The sequence below is a fragment of the Caretta caretta genome, chromosome 22, assembly GCF_965140235.1.
Source record: "Caretta caretta isolate rCarCar2 chromosome 22, rCarCar1.hap1, whole genome shotgun sequence".
In the NCBI taxonomy this organism is placed as follows: Eukaryota; Metazoa; Chordata; order Testudines; family Cheloniidae; genus Caretta; species Caretta caretta.
Genome location: NC_134227.1, coordinates 8,170,988 through 8,185,581, shown reverse-complemented (window position 1 = coordinate 8,185,581; position 14,594 = coordinate 8,170,988). Strand labels below are relative to the sequence as shown.

The window sequence follows — 14,594 nt, the reverse complement described above, 5'->3', positions numbered from 1 at the left end:
CCCAAGAGTTCTGAAGGAACTCAAATATGAAATTGCAGAATGACTAACTGTAGTTTGAACCTATCATTTAAATCAGCTTCTGTACCAAATGACTGGAGGATAGCTAACATAACGCCAATTTTTAAAAAGGGCTCCAGAGGTGATCCCGGCAATTAGAGGCCTGTAAGCCTGACTTCAGTACCAGGAAAACTGGTTGAAACTGTAGTAAAGAACAGAATTGTCAGACACATAGATGAACATAATTTGTTGGGGAAGAGTCAACATGGTTTTTGTAAAGGGAAATCACACCTCACCAATCTACTAGAATTCTTTGAGAGGGTCAACAAGCATGTGGACAAGGGGGATCCAGTGGATACAGTGTACTTATATTTTCAGAAAGCCTTTGACAAGGTTCCTCACCAAAGGCTCTTAAGTGAAGTAAGCTGTCATGGGATAAGAGGGAAGGTGCTCTCGTGGATTGGTAACTGGTTAAAAGATAGAAAACGAAGGGTAGGTATAAATGGTCAATTTTCAGAATGGAGAGAGGTAAATAGTGGTGTCCCCCCAAGGATGTACTGGGCCCAGTCCTATTCAATATATTGATAAATGATCTGGAAAAAGGGGTAAACAGTGAGGTGGCAAAATATACAGATGATACAAAATTGCTCAAGATAGTTAAGTCCCAGGCAGACTGCGAAGAGCTACAAAAGGATCTCTCAAAACTGGGTGACTGGGCGACAAAATGGCAGATGAAATTCAATGTTGGTAAATGAAAAGTAATGCACATTGGAAAACATAATCCCAACTATACATATAAAATGATGCGGTCTAAATTAGCTGTTACCACTCAAGAAAGAGATCTTGGAGTCATTGTGCATCGTTCTCTGAAAACATCCACTCAATGTGCAGCGGCAGTTAAAAAAGTGAACAGAATGTTGGGAATCATTAGGAAAGGGATAGATAATAAGACAGAAAATATGTTGCCTCCATATAAATCCATGGTATGCCCACATCTTGAATACTGCATGCAGATGTGGTCGCCCCATCTCAAAAAAGATATATTGGAATTGGGAAAGGTTCAGAAAAGGGCAACAAAAATTATTAGGGGTATGGAATGGCTGCCATATGATTAATAAGAGATTAATAAGACCGGGACTTTTCAGCTTGGAAAAGAGATGACTAAGGGCGATATGGTAGAGGTCTATAGAATCACGATTGGTAAGAAGAAAGTAAATAAGGAAGTGTTATTTACTCCTTCTCATAACACAAGAACTAGGGGTCACCAAATGAAATGAATAGGTAGCAGGTTTAAAACAAATAAAAGGAAGTATTTCTTCATACAACACACAGTCAACCAGTGGAACTCTTTGCCAGAGGATGTTGTGAAGGCCAAGACTATAACAGGGTTCAAAAAAGAACTAGATAAATTCATGGAAGACAGGTCCATCAATGGCTATTAGCTAGGATGGGCAGGAATGGTGTCCCTAACCTCTATTTGTCAGAAGCTAGGAATGGGTGACAGGGGATGGATCACTTGATGATTCCCTGTTCTGTTCATTCCCTCTGGGGCACCTGGCATTGGCCACTGTGGGAAGACAGGATACTGGGCTAGATGGACCTTTGGGCTGACCCAGTATAGTCGTTCTTATGTACATGCCTCCTGCAGTTAAGGCTCTTTTCATCAGTTCCTCTCCTGAGCTGTTGTGCAGAGCTGAGTGCTGTTGAACAGCTGTGACATCCCACTCCAGAAACAGCCACATTTCATTGTTGGATGAAGTAATTTCCGTGGGTGCCTCTCGGAAATGCAGCACAAACCTGGCATCCCAGGCACAGGGGATGCTCAGGTGGCTTTGAGCCAAGTCTGGCCTGCTCAGCGGCTGAAACTGCTCTCATGTAGCCCACACCAGGCTGCCAATGGGTGGCAGCACCACACAGACCTGTCTTTGTGGTGCCCACTGTGGCCCTACTCCCAGCACACCACTGACAATGGAGCTTGTTCATGGCCATCCTACTCTGCCCCCGCCCTGTGGGAATTCTCCCATGGGCTGCAGAGGGAAGGAGCCAGAGCCTGTGTTTTAGATAGAGACAGACAGAGGCAGGCTGCAAAGACCGTCCTCAGGGTTACGGAGCACTTTATGAGAAAAGAGAATACTGAATATCTACCTGCTAGGCATTACCAGCCTAGGAATTATTGCACTGCTGTGACTCTTGCTTTCATTAAAGAGCAGAGCATTCATCTTGTGCACAGGAAAAATCCCTGCCACCAGCGCGGAAAGTCCGCGTTTCCCACCCTTTACTTGGTACCATTGCTCATTTCAGAAACAACCCACACACAGAGCAGAGGGCACCGTCTCTTGTTATCTTCTATCCATTCCAGCCTCCCCTCCCAGGGCCACTGCCTGATGGGTCACTCCAAACCCGCTCTCACTTGTGCCGTATAAGTACCAGGCCGCCAGCGGCTGCGTTCAATGAGGCAAGGCTTCTTCTGGGCGGCTTAATGGAAATCGGGTATGTTCTCTTAGGGGAAGATCGATGCTTTCTCCTTCCTCAGCCAGTCTCAGAGCACACGCACCCCACCCCAGCCCCGCACTGAGCACCCTTATAGATTTCCTGGGACAGCTACCTTAAAAAAGGGGACGATCCTGGGAAAACCTGGACTGGTGGCACCCCCCTCCCCAGCTGGGTCACTGCTGCTGCCCTATATACCCATCTTGCCAAAATCTGACGTCCCACCAGCAAGGGGTTAAGTGAGGCAGACGGAGGGAGGGCCCCACTACTCCACTCTCCAGTGGGAAAGGATTCAAGTTGACTCAATTGTTACACAACCCCGAGTAGGAGAAGCTGGGAACATCTGGAACGGCAAGAGCCGAAGGTCTGAAGCCCATGAGGCGCTCCCCTGAGCACTGCTGAGGCCTCTCTGGGAATCCCAGCGGAAGGGCAGTTCTGGGAGCGGGAGCCAGCACACCTGGCTGTCCCTGGCTCGCTGCAGGGCAGGAGGAGGGGAATACAGCCTCATGCTGCTGGCCAGAGACACCAAGAATCCTGGACCGGGGGGAAAAGGGCTCTAAGAAAGAGGACGACAGCCTGGCAGTGAGTGATGGGTCACCTGCTTGCAACCCCGCTGAATGCAGAACCCCGCAGCTAACACAGCAGACAACAGCTCAGTAAGTCTGTTCCCAATGGGTGCCTGCATGCCCAATGCACTGCCGCCAGCCCCTCCTACCCTGCCCCCGTTTACCATAGCCGCCTTACCAGCTCTTTGGGGCAGGGCCGTCTTCCGTTCCCTGCGTCCAGCGCCTAGCGCAATGGGATGCTACCCTGATTGGGAAGTAACCCATAGTCAATACCCTGGCCTCCTAGCCCCCTGTTCAGTGCCTCCATAGGAAAGGCCAGCCCCGAAGGGTTAAGAGAAAAACAGGCCGCGCTTCTCTTGCTGAAAAGTTCTCCTACATTTCTGAGCACCACAAGTTCCTGCCGAAGGGGGAGCCCTGAGGGCGGCTCATGCAGCAATCAGGGGATAAGTAATGAGCACAGACAGCGAGAGACTAGAGCGTGGCAGGAAGCAAAATTGGAGTCTAGCAGGGAGAGAGATTCCCTCCTGACCCTCCCTGGCCCAGAGCTGCCAGGGTTAGAAGAACCACCAGCTCTCTGCCTATCCCGGCCGAGACAGACGGGTCACTCGCTTGTTTGCCAGGTTGAGGGAGAGGGGGGCAGGAGACAGAATTCTGGTGTGTAAATGGAGCATTACTGAAAGTCTCCCATCAGGGAAGGGATTTGGGTTACCTTTCCCCTCCCTGGCACCAGTACAAGTCCAGCACTGATCTAGAGCCCACCTTGCCCAGACTGATGACTGGCCAGCACGAGTGGTCTCACTCCCACTGGTAGTGGACAAGCGCCCATATCAAAGACCCCCACAGCCGGCCCCTCTAGCTGCTGGAGCGCTCCCCACCTGCCAGAGGCAGAAATTGCTGACATCCGTGCTGCACCCATTCCATGCACAAAGCACTTCTGCTGCCAGGCTGCCACGCGCTTGTGACAAAGTGGGAATGTTCTTAATGTTTTCTCTGAATACTGTGTGAGTGCCTCAGTTTCCCCTATGCAGTTCTTAAGTATACCAGGGGTGGGATAAGGGGGTGTGATTGTGGCAGAGCCCTTGGGGGCCAGTGTGATGGTGTCTGCACAAAGAATGGCCGACACCCTGTCTCCTGGCAACTGATGGCCTGGGCTGCTCCTCTGCAAAGGTGCCAACTGAAGGTGTTGGAGAACAAAGAGATCGGGTGGCCTCCTGGCCGGGGAAAGAGACAAAGGCCAGAGGAGGGGCTGGACAGTTACAGTTTGGAGCTGGCTGGGGAAATGGGGGGAGGCTCAGATGGGGCTTTGGCCTCCTTGCCCCCCCAAGATGGACCTGACTGAGGGATCCTGTTCTCTGTACCTACAAGCTCTGTTTTAGACCATGTTCCTGTGGTCTAAGAAACCTTCTGTTTTACTGGCTGGCTGAGAGTCACGTCTGACTGTGGAATTGGGGTGCAGGACCCACTGGCTTCCCCAGGAGCCCCGCCTGTGCGGACTCGCTGTGGGAAGCGCACAGTGTGGACCGGGATGCTGAATGCTCCGAGGTCAGCCCCTGGAAGGTCGACGCTGTGTAAGCTTCTTGCCCTGGGGAGAGGAGGCTTCCTCAGAGTCCTGACTGGCTTCGTATGGAGTAGTTCCAGAGCATCGCCCGGTGACTCCGTGACAGCTCTTCTCCTCCTTCCCTTCCGCCTCAGGGCCACGTCGCCCGGAGCACCACAGCTTCCCTGGAAGGCAGGCGAGCGTCCCGCCCACCGGGTCAGTGGGAACAGAACCCAGGGGGTCGGACTCCTTGTCACCGCCCACAACCACCAGAACCTGCTCCAGGGGTCCACAGAGATGGAACACGAGCAGAGTTCGGTGGTCCGGAGGCTAGCGCTTCCTACTGCACACGGGATCCCAGGCCATCCCCAGCAGTCACATGGCACCACAGTCAGTCCAGGCAGCCCCAATAGCTTCATTTGCTGGCATAGGCACTTCCCATTGGTCCTCCAACACCTCTCCCCCGCATGCCTGTTCCTGTGCCCACGGCTACCCCCCACCCAACTGCTCCATATGGCATGTGGGACCTAGCATACCGAATCATCAGGCTGTCATCACCATGGGAGATCCCACAGGCCCAGCCGGTTCCCACCTTGCACGGGCACCAAGAGCAACCAGATTGTCTGAGGGTTGTGGATTCCTGCCGCTCGGCAGCACCTCAATCCAGCCCAGAGGGAGGAAGCGCACGCAGGTCGCTGTCTGGGCAGCACAGTGCTGGCTTTACTCTGCAGGACCAGACAGCACAGCAGAGTGCCGAGCGCCTAAGTCCAATGCAACCAGCTCCACCCCATCATGAGAGCTTGGGAAGGATGCCACATGGAGGGCAGGGTGGGACCCTCCGGGGCAGTGCTGATGGGTGTTAGCTCAGAGTGGGCTGGTTGGGCAAAGATGCAGAATTTCTCTGGCCATCCACCCCAGCTGCAGTCCCCTCCACGCTCTTCCCGCGGTCTGGACTGGCTTTGCTTGCCCTTACCCAGCAGCCTGAGCTGCTGCTACCCAAAGAAACTGTCACCGTCTCACTCCTAATTCCTGCCATCTGTTGACCGGCTCAGACGCAGAATTCAGTCTTTGTTTCCACTGGCGTACAAGGCACTGCCAGCTTTCCAGGAGCTGGGCTGCACTGGGCAGCCGGTTCCCTGAGCTCAGCAGATTAGTGCATGTGGTTAATATCACATGCCCTCACAGAGGCAGAGGAGGACTAAGACCTGGATCAGGGGCCCCAAGCAAATGCGTTTCCAGCAGCAGCTTCTGCATGTAGGGCTCTCTCGCAGCTCCGCTCTGGTATGTAGCGCAAAAGGGTATGAGCCACAGAGGGCTGCCCTGCTAGTGCTAACATTGTTCTTCCACTGCGAGGATTAGCTGCCCTGTCCAGCACAGCATCTCCCCTGCTTGTAGGGATCAGCATTGCCGCCAGGTGCTCGTGACTTGACTAGGCAGCGGAGAGGGCACCAGACTGGGAGGAAGGAGATGTATGTTCTATCCCTGCTCTGCCATTGACGCGCCGTGTGACTGCCTCTCTCTCCCACCCTTTGTCAGTGGAAAGGGCATGTCAAGGGGCTACCACCCCTGCTCTGAGAGTTACCACAGATCACGCACAAGCAAGAGGAAGTGGCCCTTGGTCACTGGGCATGGTTTGGTGACCAGATGTTACATACAGCTGTATGTTGCCCTCTCAAGGTTCGTTCATCACCCTCTAATGTACCCAGTCACGAGAGCAGGGCTCCCAGGGAGTCTGCACACCTGCAAGGAGCAGACAGAAGTTACTAGAACAATCAGAAGAGCCAAATGTTGCCCACTCATTTCCCCAGGTTTCTCTGTGTAGCTATGCACATCCTCCAAGAGACCCACAAAAATGCTTCCAGGATCTTTTCCAGAGAGTCAGCCCTTACGAGTGAGCCTACGAACCGTGGGCACTGCCGAAGCCCACATGTGGTCCTACAAACAAGCCGGCATGGGAGAGGGGATAAACGGCAGCACAGAAACACTTCACCTTCAGAGATCAGCGACTTATTAAAAGACGGGACAAAAGCCAGCTCTAAAGAGAGATCCCTTGCGGCTGGGGCTCTGCACTCCCAGAGTCCACGCGCACTGTTGGGAGCAAGCTTCAAACCGAGCAAGATGGGGCCAGCATCTGCCACTCGCGGGTTAACGTTTACGATGCAGGAGGCCACGCACCATCGACAAAAAGCCAGCAGAAGCACAACAGTTCAGCCTGTACTAGTGGGTTTCCCACCAGGAGTCTCCAAACAGGCGACATCAAGGCGATAACAAAAGCTACTTGAGTCAAATAGTATTTACTGGACTCTGTATTTGAATTTTCAACAGCTCAGACTGCAGCTCAGCATGACACAGACCACTCAGGGGAACACCATGTGGAGCATCAGACAACACAGATCATCACTCCCACACCACCAACCACATGCAGACGGAAACCAGAACCACACGCAGGCTAGAGGGTGCTACAGACCAGTAGGAGGGAGACTTGTTTAGGGGTTCACATGCAACACTCCAAACTCTACAGATAATTAAGCCTCAACACCCCTCTGGAGTAGTTCTCTGTATTTACAGATGGGGAAACTGACTTGTAGGAAAGTCAAGGGACTTGCCCGAGGTCTCACAGTGACTTAGATTGTAAGATCCTTGGAGAAAGAAGGGGCTATCTTTTTGTTTTGTGTTTGCACAGCACCCAGGATAATGGGGTCCTGGTCTATCATAGAGCTTCTACGCACTATGAAAATAAGTAGTAATAAACTCTGCAGCAAAGCAAGGAATACAAACAAGAGTCCTGCTTCGGAGTCTACTACGGTAGCTATTAGACCATTAATGCTTTTTATTTTTCTTTTCTGTGATCACTCTAGGACCATTTAAAAATATTTCAAAAGATCTGTTAATATCACCCTAAGGAGTGTGAAACCAAAAGAATTTCTAGGTACGGTTTATTTTTCCTGTCTCTGTCATTTACTTTTTGCATGAACATGACAAGTAGGCTGGTTGGCTTCCCTTCTGCTCCCTGTTTTATTGTTCAAGTCAGTTTCACATTGTAGTTTTCCTACATGAGCATGGAAAGTTTGGGTTGCAAGCACTGCAGGGGAATGCTTCTTTACTTCAGTACCTTCACTGGAATTTTAAAGGAGAAGAACACATAAATGATTCAGAGATACAGTTCTAGTTGTCTGAGCTGGAGTAAAACAGAGGGATTGGTCAACAAATTAAAAATCTAAGGAAACTCTTACTCATGTACATGAGCATTCCTCATGTAGCTAGCTAATCAGCGCGATTACCCATGGCTCTCATTCAAACCAGCACTTAAGCATTCATCACAATCAATGGAATTTAAGCAGAAGCTTACATTTTAAACTTTGGGAGACAGGTCAGTCCTCGCTTACAGACAGCCCCCCAACTTGAAGCAAATACTCACCAGCAACTACACACCACACAACAAAAACACCAACCCAGGAACCAAACCCTGCTACAAACCCTAGTGCCAACTCTGTCCACATGTCTATTCAAGGGACACCATCACAGGGCCTAATCATATCAGCCACACTATCAGAGGCTCGTTCACCTGCACATCTACCAATGTGATATATGCCATCATGTGCCAGCAATGCCCCTCTGCCATGTACATTGGCCAAACCAGACAGTCTCTATGCAAAAGAATAAATGGACGCAAATCTGACATCAGGATTCATAACATTCAAAAACCAGTAGAAGAACATTTCAGTCTCTCTGGTCACTCAGTAACACACCTAAAAGTGGCAATTCTTCAACAACAAAAACTTCAAAAACAGACTCCAACGTGAAGCTGCAGAACTGGAATTAATTTGCAAACTGGACACCATCAAATTAGGCCTGAATAAAGACTGGGAGTGGTTGGGTCATTACAAAACCTAAACTTAATTTCCCCAGTACTAATTTCTCCCTACTGTTACTCACACCTTCTTGTCAACTGTCTGTAATGGGCTACTCTCACCACTTCAAAAGTTATTTTTCCTCCCTTGCTATCCTGCTGTTAATTGATTTATCTCCTTAAACTTACCTCACATTTGGCAAACCAACCCCCATCCTTTCATGTATTTATATCTGCTCCTGTATTTTCACGCCATGCATCTGATGAAGTGGGTTCTAACCCACGAAAGCTTATGCCCAGATAAATTTGTTCGTCTCTAAGATGCCACAAGGACTCCTTGTTATTTTAACTTAAGTGCCTTGCTGAATCGGGGCCCACTTGAATAAGGATTTCCAGGACTGAGCCCTAGATATGGAGATAAATTTAACCCAAAAGTCCCTCTAGAGTTTTTCCTAATCACTGAAAGCAAGCATTGTTCAGTCAGCAATTCAGCTCTGGGTAACTGCAAACTACCAGAAGGAGCAAGGGAGAGACAGTACATGGCAATGCATACACCAGAGAAAGAAACAAAGAATGAACACTGCTGCCAGTCATCAGCAATGTCACACTCATAAATGGGCACTACCAGCAGGATATACTGTAGGCTTAAAATTCAACCCATATTGCCATTGTTCTAATCTAGACAGGAAATGAAGGTCCTTTAGATTCCAAAGGGCTCCCCCTGCCTTTGATTTAAACAAATTAGAACTCCACCACGCTGTCAGAGAATTCTATCCAAAAATGAAAGTTGCAGCGATGAAGTGATTGGAACCTGGAGTCCTCCTCTCCGGGCAGCAGCGTCTAATGTTTGAACCGACAAATGAGCAGGGCTCTCTGGGTCTATTCCTGCCTCACTGCAGCCTTGGGTCAGCAACTCAACCACGGTGCCTCAGTTTCCCCACCAATTAGAATAGAAACACTATTCATCTGCCATTTGGAGAGTGTTGAGAGATTTAATTACAGATTTACAATGTGCTTTGAGATCCTGTAATAAAAGGGTGCTCTGGAAGTGCAATACAGTTTTTCCATCCGAATGCACAAGTTTGCCATATGGGAGACATTAGGATAATACTAAAAATAAAATAAAATACAATTGAACAAGCTGAGAGGAAATTAACATTAGAGACAGAGCAAAAGCCTGGAAAATAAATATACAAGTAGCAACTCTCTGAAAGACCAACAGGAAGTTCCTGGAAGAAAATCTGAATGGGATAAAGCATTTCACTAAAAAGCAGAGCTTGCATCGTCCTTGTTAAGGCAGGATTATGGGTTCTGGGCTTTCAGGAAGAGAGGCTGTTTTTATAGCGTATAGCGTAGAGATTAATTGCCGTTTCTAGCACTGCAGCCATTCAGGGCCGGTGCTCCCACCATAGGACTAGTAACAATCCAGGACTTGCTACAGAAGAGTGATATGCTGCTGTATTTTAACAAGGGTCTCCCTGTAAATGTCACACTTTAGCCTGATATAAGCCCCAGGCCCGTGCACCAAAGGTACCTGCGCCGAAAGGCATGAGCTGAACTGAGGAATGGATTAGTTTCTTTTCTCTGTTTCAAGGCAAATGTTCTCAATTTTTATGCAAGGAGGGAAAGCAGGAGCACTCGAAAACAAACATGCATTGAGGACGCTATGCTGGAAGTGTAACCCACACACCTCCTGGGTATGATGTTCTGTCCCATCTAGTTGCACCCAGACGAGCAAGAGAGACAGAGAGAGAGAGACTGCACTAAGCTCCAGAGGCCCCAGGTTCGATCCCACCAGCTGACGACCAGGGTCTGTCAGCATTACAGAAGCCCATGCACTCTGTACCTGAATGCACTCACTGAGCATGTGGAGAGCGTAGCCCAGGGTGCAGCGGGAGGCATTTGAAATTTGGGGGAGGGGAAGAAGAGGGAACATCATGGTTATTGCTCATCACCTCGCCCAGAAGAATATTTTTGAGCAGGCCAACAGCATGTTCAAGTGTGCTATGGTAAGTAGGCCATGTCTTCCTCCGGCCGGTGATCCACACCATATAGTCAGAGCCTGCTACAGTTACCAGCTAATGGAGTTACTCTTTTCACTCAAGTGCCAGCATGATTTTCCTGCCAAAGGACCAGAGTTCAATCCTTGCTGACCATCTGTGACTGAGCCATCACCGAACGAGGGCCGGAACTCACAAATAGGGTATTATCACGCCGAAAAACAGGTCCCTACGGCTAATAAGTAACATTGCAAGTGAGCAGCAGTAGAAGGCTCTGATGCTCATGCTGTGGACTTGCACAGCTTACCTGTATATGCATCCCCAGAGCCAAGCAGCGGAAGGCCAGGTCCAAGGACGAGTCACCACACTGGAAAGCTGGAACCCCTCTCCACTTGCACCAGTAAGTGCATGAGACGGAGAATGAATAACTTCCCCCATCTCACTAACCTGCTTCCCAGCTCCTCTCACTGTACCTAGCCGTGCCCCACTGCCCAAAGACTGGAAGGGCCAGCCCCTCCCTAGCTCCCAACAGGAATTCCCCTCCCCTCCTCAGAGAGCCACAACCATCCACCCTGGAATGCATCCCCATCACTGAAGCAATGCTGCTCAGTTCTTTATCATGCAAGTGTTTCTCAGACCTCTCCCCTGCTCATTGCCCTGGCTATGAACCCGTTTAACTAGAAGAGCCAGCAGGGGCACTTCAGCTTCTGCAAAGCAAGAAACTCAACCTCTGTGCCTGGGTTTTCCCACCAATTAAAATGGGAACACCACACATCTACCACCTGGGGAGCGTGGAGAGCTTTAATTACAGATTTGCAGAGTGCTTTGAGATCCTCTAATAAAAAGGTGCTCTGGAATTGCTATGTTTTTCCCCCCTGGATGCACAAGTCTGCCATGTGGGAGACATTAGAAGTAGAATAGCCCTGGCATCATACAGCAATCTCAAGAAACCCACAAGCTGAGAGGATAATTACATCAGAGACCGATCAAAGGCCTGGAAAATAAATTCACACGTAACAACTCTCTGAAAGACCAGTAGGAACTTCTTGGAAAGCCTGAATGGGATAAAGCATTTCATAAAGGAAGCAGACCATGCATGGTGCCCCACACCCCTCCATCCAGGCCTGGTGTTACCGGGACTAAGGGGACATTCACACTCACCCCTGCAGATGATTTTCAAGGGCTCCAAATTATTGTTCGAAAGGGCCAAGTATGTGCCAAGTTATCCAATGTTAAGCAGTGGAAGTGACAATGACATAGTCCTGGCACAGTAACCAAATTTGGCCTTTTTAAACTCAAAATCCAAGATTTGCCAGGGATCCTACTAGCTGCTGGACTGCTGGAAGGTTGTTGGTTTTTTAAATAGCAACATCCAGGGCCCCAAAATACCCACTTGCCTCACAATAATGGGACCCTAGAACTGACCCTGCCTCCATCCCCTCATCATCTCCACATAGACAACTCTGGTGTTCTGCTAAAAGACCATTCCAGTTGACCATACTAAAAGACCATGCCAGGTACGTCGCATGGCATGCGGGCTGCCTAGGCATTTCCCAGATGCACCCAGTGCATTCAGCAGCTGCAAAATAATTAACACAAGAGGGGGCGTATGCTCAATAGGCAGAAGCCATTGGATTCCTCCCAATCTGACCAGAGCGTTTCCAAGAGACGGATTCCTCTGCCATCCCAAATGCTCCCAGCCCACAGGAGCTCCTTCCAAAGGGTGTGTACACTCACCACCACACACAGTCTCCTCTGCACAGCAAACGTCCTGAGCAGGCCAATCTTTTACCATCCCCAATTCTCCATGTCCCATCCAGGGGAAGCCAGAGAGATGGGTAAAGGCAGCTCCAGAGTCAGCGAACGACAAACACCTCAACAGGAGGGAAAAGGAGGAGAGAGATGCGAGACGCCCCTAGAGCTGAGCGAAATATTTCATCCAAAACCTTCTTTTCTTGACACCCGCCCCCCATCCGGCAAAAAAATGCAGATTCAGTGACCCCAATCCCCTTTCTCGAATTCGTGCCAGTTTCACCAAATCGTGCATGGTCAAAAAAGGACAAAAATTCCAAAAAAGAGTGACAACGTTTTTTTCCGACATTTTCAAACCATAAGGTTTGGAGTTCCTGAATCCACTATTTGTTTGGCAATTTTACCAAAAGATGGTTTTTGAAAAAAGTGAAACCCACTTGAAATCCAAATGAAATGTTTCATTCACACCCTCCCCTCCCCCAACCCTCCATATTTTTCTTCTTCATTTTGTCAGACTGGCCAGTGGACTGAAAAAATCCATTATTCACTCCCCTCTCCTCCTCTCTGCCCCACCAACTGCGTTAGGACCCCCACCCCCTCTGAGATGATGACAGCACCGAGCTACAGTTTTGCTTCAAGGCTGACAGGACCCAGGTCAAACCCTGAGGAAACCAAGCCTGGCTGAGGCTCTCTGCTCAGACGCTGCCAAGCCCAGCACTCGGCCCTCCCTGTGCTGCTTCAGGGGGGAGAATCACCACGGAGTCGGAGCGCGCGGCCTGCCCGTCACAGCCCTCAGAGAGCTGGCAAGCTACAATATGCCGCCAAAAGAGCAAACCTCTCCCACGGAATCTGTCTGCAAGCGGAGCAAGAAGTGGGGCTTCCTCCGCCCCCCTGGGCTTCACTCGGCTGCCTGCCAAAAGGCAGGGTTCTCAAGCGCAGAGCCAACACAGCCTGGGCTGCAGCCGGGCGCCCCCTCAGAGCTGGGGTGGACAGACACACTACGTCTGCCTCCTACCAGTGTTTAATTTTTGCCAAGGCTTGTCAGGCACCTCTGGGCTTGCTGCATCCGTTATGAATGTAACAAAATTGTTTGAGCCCCAGCACCTTTCATTACAAATTAAGCGCTGCCTCCTACCCAAGTTAGACCCTGGGTTCTAGGTGACATGCCAGGAGACGCGCCAGGATCTTTAACGCCTTGTTCACCAAGATCTTTCATACCAGAGAGAAGGGAAAAGGCTACAGGATCCAGGGAAGCCAGAAAGAGCACCGTGAAAAGCAGGACACAGCACCCCATTTCCACCGGGCTCCCCCCCGCCCACGCTCTCCAGCTAATCTGGCTCATTGAGCAATAAGTCCTCTCGTTTACTGATGGCCTCACGCTACCGTCCAGCAAAAGGAATCCGTCACAGCACTGACATGGCTGGGCCATGATGCAGCCACCCCCTGGGAACAACTCATCCAGGCTTGGGAAGGATTCTTCATCACTGGCACCTGATAAATCAAGATTAGATGTTTTTCAAAGAGATCTGCTCAAGTTCAACAGGTATGAATTCAGGGGAGTCCTCTATGATAGAGGGGGCCCTAGCAAATTCACAGCTGTGAAAAACACAGCACGGACCATGAAATCTGGCGTTTCCCGGGAAATCTGGCTATGGTAAGGGGGTAGCAATGCTGCCCCCCTTACTTCTGCACTGCTTCAGAGCTGGGCGGGTGGAGCGCGGCGGCTGCTGGCCAGGAGCCCAGCTCTGAAGGCAGCGCGGCCGCCAGCAGCAGCAGCACAGAAGTGAGGATGGTGATACTGCAACCACCCGACAACAGCCTTGCAACCCCACCACCACCTCCCTTTGGGCTGGCAGTCCCATGGTTACACCACCGGGAAATTTCAGATTTAAATATTGGAAACCATGACATTTTAAAAATCCCGTGACTATGAAATTGACCAAAATGGGCCGTGAATGTGGTCGGGCCCTAGTTATTCAGGAGGTCTGACCAGAGGATACCGATGGCCTTGGAATCTATGAAATCCCCACACATCCAGGTGCGTCGTGATCAAAGCCCCCCACTTAGTCACGATTCCGCAACGCAGCAAGTGTCACAGCTGGGTGGTGGACAGCCAGACCCAGTAGTCAGAGCCAGAGTCCTCAGTCACAAGACAGGAGTCAGCTGGGGCAGGATCAGGAGACAAACTGGAGGTCAGAACCACCAATCCGATGCCAGGAGCCAGGCCGGGTCAGAATGCCAGGAATTCAAGCCGTGGGAGCAGAAAGCACAAAGCGCACAGTTGTTCAGACTAGTTCCTGTGCTGATGGCTAGCCCAACTTAAGCCAGCAGCGGATCAGCTGGTCCGGGACTCCACCAATAGAACTGCAGGGGCAGAGCCTCAAACTGGGCTTCATGGGTCC

General features: G+C 50.3%; 1 protein-coding gene across 10 annotated transcripts in view; it reads right to left on the bottom strand.

Moving 5' to 3' along the window:
* Window positions 1-14,594, bottom strand: part of ST3GAL4 (ST3 beta-galactoside alpha-2,3-sialyltransferase 4) — a 174,009-nt gene that overhangs the window by 94,143 nt on the left and 65,272 nt on the right. Inside the window, exon 1 of one of the 10 annotated variants that reach the window (XM_048827651.2) lies at window positions 12,178-12,288. The exons of the other annotated variants lie outside the window; for them this stretch is intronic. The gene's annotated coding sequence lies outside the window, so the exon portion shown is untranslated. Of the gene's footprint in view, window positions 1-12,177; window positions 12,289-14,594 lie in introns of those variants that run through there. 10 annotated transcript variants of the gene reach the window in all.